Here is an 8,707-nt window from a genome sequence, read left to right as displayed (position 1 = left end):
GCTTCCCCATTGACTTTGCTCGTTAGAAGGTCGCAAAAGGTGATCACATGACCCCAGGACACGGCAATTATCCTAAATGTGAGTCAGTGGCCACGTGTCTGAATTTTGATTGTGTGACTATGCTACAAAGGTTTTAACTGTGAAAAATGGGCATAAGTCACTTTTTTCAATGTCATAACTTGGAATTGTCACTAAATGAACTGTTGTAAGCCAAGCACAACAATGTTTTTATATAGTACTGGTGAAAGACTATTGTTGAAACATTTCTACTACTCTGGTTACCTAATTTCAAAAAAGATATGGCAGAAACAGAAAATAGGAAAAAGACAACCAAAATGATATGAATGCTAGAAGAATTCTCCTATGGAAAATACTGATTTTTAGTTTAATTTATAGAATAAAAATGTCTTATAGATGAACCTGAATTAATAGTTACAACAATACTTAGAAGCATCGTTATCATTCTCATAAATAAATCATAATTTATCTTCTGTGGAATATGTATTAGTGCCTTTTTCCAAATATTTCTGGAAACCACGTTTTATTTAATAGCCATCTTTCTAAATAGAAATATATACTTTTGATCATTTTGAGGCAAAAGTATGTTGGTTAAACAGATCATTTTCCTCAATAATTAAATGAACATGTTTAATGTTTTTGATTTATTTATTTAATTGAGTTAACTTTATCTACAGTAGTTTAAGGATTTGTGAAAAACAGATCATGTTTTACACTATATTTGTGTCGGATCCAAAATCCAAGTTCAAAAGGGTTCACAAAGTTTAAGCACCACTGTACTGTTGAATATAGTACAGCTTAATAACATGAGAAGAAGTCTAGAATAGTTCATACAGTTTGCAATCAAATGCCATTTTTTCAATCTATTCCTGAGCAAATATAAACTAATTTTATTCTTTAATATAAATGAAAATTTATAAAACTATTAAAGAAAGTACACATACGTATTAGCAATTTTGTTTAAGTAAATATAGACAGGAATCTTAGGCAATAAACATTAGTAGCCTAAATATCAATGCAAGATAAAAATTAGAATTAAAATGTCATCACCTTAATAACATTTGAGCATTAATAAATGCAGTTAACCCTTGACTTACAACCATTTGTTTAGGGACTATTTTAAGTTATAATGGCACTAAAAAAAGTGACTTGGATAAATTTTCCCACTTATGACCATTGCACCATCCCCATGGTCACATAATAAAAATTCAGGCCATGGGCAACTGTCCTGAGGTCATGTGATCATTATTTGTAACCTTCCCAGCCAGCTTCCAACAAGCAAAGTCAATGGGGGAAGCCAGATTTGCTTAACAATTGCATGATTCACTTTAAACTGCAGTGATTTGCTTAACCACTGTGGCAAAAAAGTCATAAAATGAGACTCATCTCACAACAAATGCCTTCCTTAGCCATGTAACGTTGGGCTCAATTGTGGTTGTAAATTGATGACTGCCTGTATACTAAAACTAAAGGCCCTGCAATACTCAATGATATTGAAAACATGCACACTGCAATATTCAAATGAAACAAACAAAATGTTAAAACAGTTATACTTATGTAGTTACCAAGCACATCTAAATTATATTAAAGTAACCAAAATATCTGTATAATCCCCAAGGCATGTCAAAGCGTTTGAGCACCCCTAATATTTGGAAATTGAAAGTTGAAAAATTTGACACGTCCTAAAATTTCTCATATGTCTCAGAATGTCCTCTAGCAACTGGCATTTTTGAGACAAACAAGACAAGGAGGGACAATCAGAGGAAAGTAATGCCATTTCAGTAGTTTGTTGAGCAGTATCTATATCCATTTTTCTACCTGTTTAAAAGAATCATATGCTTCATGTTCTGTCTCTTCTAGAATTAAAGCATGTACGTGTGTTTCCCCCAAAGGCTGCTAAGCTCCCTTATCATACTCTGTTAGGTAATAGTGTTTCTTGGATGGATGAGCAAAAAATTCAGGCAATATAGGCTAAGATTACAGGTTCACACAAAGCATGAAAGACATCCCAGTCGCCCAGATTAAGATGACATGACATGAAATGACATAAACTTTATTGTCACTTTTCTGTATACACAATGGTACATATTAAAATGAAATTTTGAAGCTCACTCTCAAAAGAAATATGTATATAAGTGTATATATATGTGTATGTTTGTATATATAGGTATGCATATGTATAGATGTAGATGTAGATATGTGTGTGTGTATAAAATTATGTCAGAAAGCATCAATATAGGAAAATGTTGAAGGCAGATGATTACTTTAATGGCAACTATAAAGGCCTCATTTCAGGGGTGAAATGCGAACCGGTAGCGGTGGCGGCGGGTGGTTCGGAGAACCGGTAGTGGCGGCAGTGAGAGGCTCAACCCACCCGCCTGGACGTCATTATTTCCTGGTTTTAATCAGAAGGCTTTGCGCATGCGCAGAGGGTCCAAAATCGCATGTGATGTGCACACGTGCACGCACTTCCAAACTGGTAGGGAAGGTAAGTAGATTTCACCCCTGCCTCATTTCATACAGCTTTGGAAAAGGTAATATAAACTATTGCTGTATTTTATCAGGAAAACTCAATAGACAGATAAGATAAAATGACTGATGATATCGTTTGGTATAATGGGCCCCTTGGATAAGATAGACTCAATGTGCTGCTGAGGAAGATCTGATACTCTTTTAAAGTGCTAAAGGTATTTATGATGTGGCAAGATTAAAACGTTTGGAATGTTTAGTTGCTAAAGTTGCCAAGCAGGAAAGAAATCCAAAGCTGCAGAGATAGAATTAGAGTGAGAACACAGAATGTAAGAACCACAAATGCAGGAAAGCACTTTGAAATATGAAATGAATAGACAACATGTTGACATTTTAGACATTAGTGAATAGAAGTGGCCTGGAATTGGACAGTTGTATCTGTCAATCTCACTGAAGAAAGAGAAGAAAGAAGAGAAGGAGGAATAACTTTGTTTACATAATCAGGAAGTATATAGCAATAACTTTGTTTACATAATCAGGAAGTATATAGCAGTAACAGTAACCAGTACTTGGTCACAATGTAACCAATAACCAAATACCATATTTTTCGGAGTATAAGACACACCGGACTATAAGATGCACCTACCTTTTTTGGTGAGGAAAAGAAGAAAAAAAATTCTGCCTTTGCCTCTGAGAAATTTTGCCTCCTTGCAGCAAACAGCAAACAGCCTGCTTTACTTTCATTTTTGTTTTCAGCATAGCTTGATTAGCACAAGGGGGAAAAAAAAATCTGCTCCAGCAATTTTCTTCCTTGCAGCAAGAAGCAGAGCCCTGCACAAAACAGCTGAGAGCAAATCAGCTGAGAGTCCGGAGGCCAATCCAATCAACTTGTGCTAATTATGCTGTGCTGACACTGAAAGGAGCTGTTTTTTCTTGCTGTTTGCTTGCAAGAAGGTAACTGCTGCGAGGCCAAAGGGTGGGGGCCAATGGGTGGGCGGGGCTACATTTGGTGTATAAGAAGCACCTAAATTTTCACCCCCTTTTAGGGGGGGAAAAGGTGCATCTTATACTCTGAAAAATACGGTAATATTAATTAGACTTTGCTGATGATCCTTTAGTATCACAGTCAGCCTTGGAACTTATAATGAAGATACTGAAGTGGTGAATAAATTCCGCTTCTAGGATTCATCAACTGTAAAAAAAATTAGAAGTCAAGAAATATTTTGCAAACTTCCAGATTATGAATTTATAATTTTATGATTTTTATGAATGAACTGCAGTTGGTTGGTGTTGGCACATATGCTAAGTCAAAGCCAAGCAAACCACATTATGGTTTCGCCTCATGTCATACGACCTATTTCTAAACTACAGTCTGCTACTTACAAACTGGTGAGGTAATTATTATTCTTGTGCCATATCCGTCATTGGACATTGGCGATCTGAGTTGTAAACTGACGTTTCCAATATGATACAGCAGGACAATTGACTCCTCCCTTCCCTTTACAGTTTACATATAGTAAATCATGGATGCCATTCAGCTTCTTTCTTGTACTTTGATTAGGGATAATATTTCTATCCATTTATCTTATTTCAATTGTATGCTTTAAGATTTAAGGAGCATAAATTGTATACGCTTTAGGTCTATTCATTGAATGAGAACTGTCTCCCAGATATCATCTCTTGGTTTATATACCTTTCATTATAGAATTCAGATGGATTAGAGCTTAGAGCAGGAGTGGGTGACTGGCCCTTTTATGATCTGTGAACTTCAGGAGTTGAAGTTCACAAGTCATAAAAGGGCCATAGTTCCCCAACCGTTTTAGAGAAAAATCATCATTTTTGTTTTATCAAAATGTATATCCATATATTGTTTTCTACAGTAAAAAAATCCACACTATTCTCTTTAGCCTTATTGATGATGGAGAAAGAATTACCGTGTTATACAGCATCAGTATTTAATATAGATGACATATTATCATTTTATTTATTTATTTATTTCGTCAAGCATGTATTTTATGACAGATACAAGTGTAAACATAATTATAAATACAAGAAAAGGATACAAATAAAAGAAAAAATTAGGACAGGGATGGTAGGCACGCTGATGTGCTTATGCACACCCCTTACAGACCTCTTAGGAATGGGGTGAGGTCTACAGTAAACAGACTTAAGGTTAAACTTTTGGGAATTTGGGGAAGAAACCACAGAGTCAGGTAGTGCATTCCAGGCGTTGACAACTCTGTTACTAAAGTCGTGTTTTCTGCAGTCTAGTTTGGATCGGTTTACCATGAGTTTGTAGCTATTGTGTGCTCTTGTATTGTTTTGGTTGAAGCTGAAGTATTCATTGGCTGGTAGGACATTGTAGCAGATGATTTTATGTACTATGCTTAGGTCAGACCGAAGACGGTGAAGTTCTAAGTTGTCTAAGCCCAAAATTTCAAGTCTGGTGGCATAAAGTATTTCTTATATATTTTTATATATTTCATCATCAGGTATGGTTTTATATAGATGAAATTCCAACTGAAAGTTTGTATTTGTGAATCTGACTGAAAGCTTGCTTAAAATTGACAAAAGCTGCATGTAAAGCAGACATCAACTTTTGTGTATATTTTTCTTCCAGATGATTTAATATTAGGCAGTAATCAACTGATGTCAAAAGCTTGCTTGTCTCCCTGTCGGGGCAATGTTTGAGTTCAACCTGTTTGGCAACTTCCACTACAGCTGTCTGGCATAGATTCTGCTGAATAGACTGAATGAATGATAATCAGTAAAGTAGCCTGTTACAATTCTATAAATAGGAATACTAGGTCTGATCTTTTGGAATTCCATCAGTGCTATCAATATACATAAAAAGCAGTCTGGACACTAATTGACCATTTAGGATTGCTTTTAATCAACCCAGGAGGGACAGTCTATTCTGGGCACCTTGGCAGATTTTAGCTGGCTTGATTCAGCTTCTATCAAGGGGCAGGAGATTTTTTTTTGCTGAGCATGTAGCTTATACAAGTAACTTTCTCATGTTTATGGGCTATGGCACTCTAACTGTGATGGCTAAGTATGCAGAGGAGGTAGAGCCAATCTCCAAAATAAAATAGAATTATGAGTTTTGGCTGCTGAAATTAACTGCATTCATCTTTCCTTTAACGTACTTCTTTATTTTGTTGCTATCAGTTGCAGGTTATGGATGATGTGAATGATAGTAACAGGCAGTAACCAGAATTATCTCTATTTTAATTTAGCCATGATAAACTGGGGCTCTGAATTATGTAAAATTATGTCTGCTGCTAACTGTACTTATTTATTATCTCCTGAAGTGATGATCAAAACACAAGATTATATCTGTATATACATAATCATTTGAGTATAGGTGCTTGTGGTTGATATTTATTTTTACTTAATTGCATGATTTTGTTGTTTCTGCTGCTGATTTCCTGTCTAGATTTACAAATGGGCCATATTATGAATTGTTCAAATAAATAAAGTTTTCAGATAAACTTTGGATAGTGAAATGGACAGCATATACATTTAATAAATAAAAATAAAGAGCAATTAAAATTTGGGATTCAACTGATTTGGGCATTGCCAAGTTGCAAAAATTTGGATCTGAGCCATGTATCTTCATGATGTTTATGTCAAATCCACTTGAATCCCAAAATCATATACTGTTATGTCCTTCTAAGGACATCCGCCCGGATTGGCTGCAGCAATCGGGCGGGAGATTTGAATCCCTGTCAAGGGGCGGTGCGTCTGCCGGGAGCGAATATAAGGAGAGCTCCGGCAGCGCGCCAGCAGTCTTCTTTTACTTGTTACATTGTAAATAAAGCTGTTACATGTATCGAGCTGGTCACGTCTTCTGTTCCTGCGCCTGATCTAACACTGGCGACGAAGGACTAGAGAAGAGAACCTGAGAAAGACTCACGGCACGATCGCCCAACGAGCTGAAGTCACTACACCACAGCGACTTCCAGAATGGCTACCCCGCAAGCCCCGATGACCGCGCTGAACCCGTTCGACCCATCCCGGGAGAAGTGGAGGTCATACATGGTCCGATTCCGGCAATTCCTGCGAGGTAATGGCTACCAGAACCTCGACGATGAGAGGAAAAGAGCCCTCTTCCTGGCTCATTGCGGATCGGACGTCCTGGAGATGGCGATTGACCTCGTGGCGCCCAGGGACATTGAAGAGATGTCCTGGAACGACCTGCAGGAAGTCCTACAGGAGCACTACGCACCTACAGGCACCCCCATCGCAAACAGGTTCACCTTCCAGCAAAGGAACCAGAGGGAAGGTGAATCCATCAAAGAATTCGTGGCAGCGCTTCGCCAAATCGCTGCCAACTGTGAATTTGATAACGTAGACAACGCTATCCGAGGCCGCGTTGTGTTTGGGATGCGAGATGTGGGTCTGCAGAAAAAGTTCCTCAGCCGAAAGAGGATCCCGCTCAAGGACATCCTCGATGAAGCAACAGCGGCTGAAACATTCGAGAAGGCAGCCGCCGCAATGGTGAAAGCCAGAGGGATCCATAAGATCCACAAGTCGGGCCTGACCTCATCAGACGAGGCAACCACGCAATCCGAGTCTGATGAGGAAATGGCCGTCCACAAGGTTTCCCGCCCCCCCAGGCGGGAAAACCCACAGCATGGCGACCGGGGAGAACGATGCGGCAGCTGCAGAGGCGACCACCCCAGGGCAACCTGCAGATGGAGGGACGCGACCTGCCGTTGATGCCTGAAGAGGGGGCACATCGCTGAGGCCTGCAGAGCAACAGATCCAGCCCCGGAACCGCCCAGACCTCGTGCCCGCGAAAATCGCAAGGACAACCAGAGGACATCCAAATGGTCCTCGAACCAGTCCCGGCGCGGGGAGGAGGAATATCCCCGCAACAGAACGGTGCACCAGACCACCATCGCTCACACAAGCGACGAGGGAACCACCAAGTTCCACGTGACGCTGCTGGCAGAGGGGTCACCGTGCAAGATGGAGGTAGACTCCGGGTCCGCCTACTCCATCATGGACTGGCAGCACCTACAGCAGCTGAAGCCCTCATACAAAAAGACCCAGCTGAAAACCCCGAAGGCGAGGCTTGTGGACTTCAATGGAAACCCCGTCGAAATCCTGGGCAGAGCCACCATCCACGTGAAGTACAACGACTTCAACGGAAAGCTGCCCATCACCATCGTGGAGCACAGCCGACCGAACCTGTTAGGCGTGGAGTGGTTTAAGCTGCTAGGACTTTCAATTCAGGGTATCCACGAGATCCACAGGGACGAACTCGACACCATCATCGAAGAGTTCAAGGAAGTCTTCGATGGTAAGCTGGGGAAATTTGTGGGGAGGCCAATTTCTTTTAATCTGGACAAGGGAATCACCCCAATTAGGCTTAAGCCCCGCCGAGTTCCGTTTGCCCTGCGGCCTAAAGTAGATGAACAGCTGGATAAGCTGATCGCCCAGGGCGTCTTGGAACCGATCGATCATGCTTCATGGGAAACTCCCATTGTGACCCCACTGAAGCATGATGGGTCTGTGCGCATCTGCGCCGACTACCGTTGTACCATCAACAAGGCGTTGGCACAGAGCGCATACCCAGTCCCAGTGGTGCAACACCTGCTGCATTCCCTGGGATCTGGATCAATTTTCGCGAAACTGGACCTGGCCCAGGCTTACCAGCAACTGCCAGTGGATGAAAAAACGGCGGAGGCCCAAACAATTGTCACGCACAGGGGGGCATTCAAATGTAACCGCCTCCAATTTGGAGTCAGCGCTGCCCCCGGCATCTTCCAATCTATGATGGAACGCCTTCTCCAAGGCGTTCCAGGGGTGGTGCCTTACTTCGACGATGTGCTCATCTCCGGTGACTCAAGAGCTCAACTCCTTGAAAGGCTCAGGCTTGTCCTGCAGCGGTTCAAGGCCAAGGGCTTGAGGGTCAGGCGTGATAAGTGCATCATAGGAGTACAGGAAGTCGAGTTCCTGGGCTACCTCATCGATAGCACAGGCATCCACCCCACCAAATCAAAAGTGGAAGCAATCCATGAAGCTCCAAGCCCAAAAAACAAAACGGAGCTTCAGGCTTTCCTTGGGTTGCTCAACTTTTATGCCATTTTCTTAAAGCAGAAAGCCACAGTTGCTGAGCCACTCCACCGCCTGCTGGGGAAATCGGCGTCCTGGAAGTGGGGCCAGGAAGAGGAAGCAGCGTTCCGAGCCATCAAGGGACTATTGACGT

The sequence above is a fragment of the Pituophis catenifer genome, unplaced genomic scaffold (assembly GCF_029215685.1).
Source record: "Pituophis catenifer annectens isolate HBS135680 unplaced genomic scaffold, rPitCat1.0.hap2 SCAF_4, whole genome shotgun sequence".
NCBI classification, from domain to species: domain Eukaryota; kingdom Metazoa; phylum Chordata; class Lepidosauria; order Squamata; family Colubridae; genus Pituophis; species Pituophis catenifer.
This window is presented reverse-complemented; position numbering follows the sequence as displayed.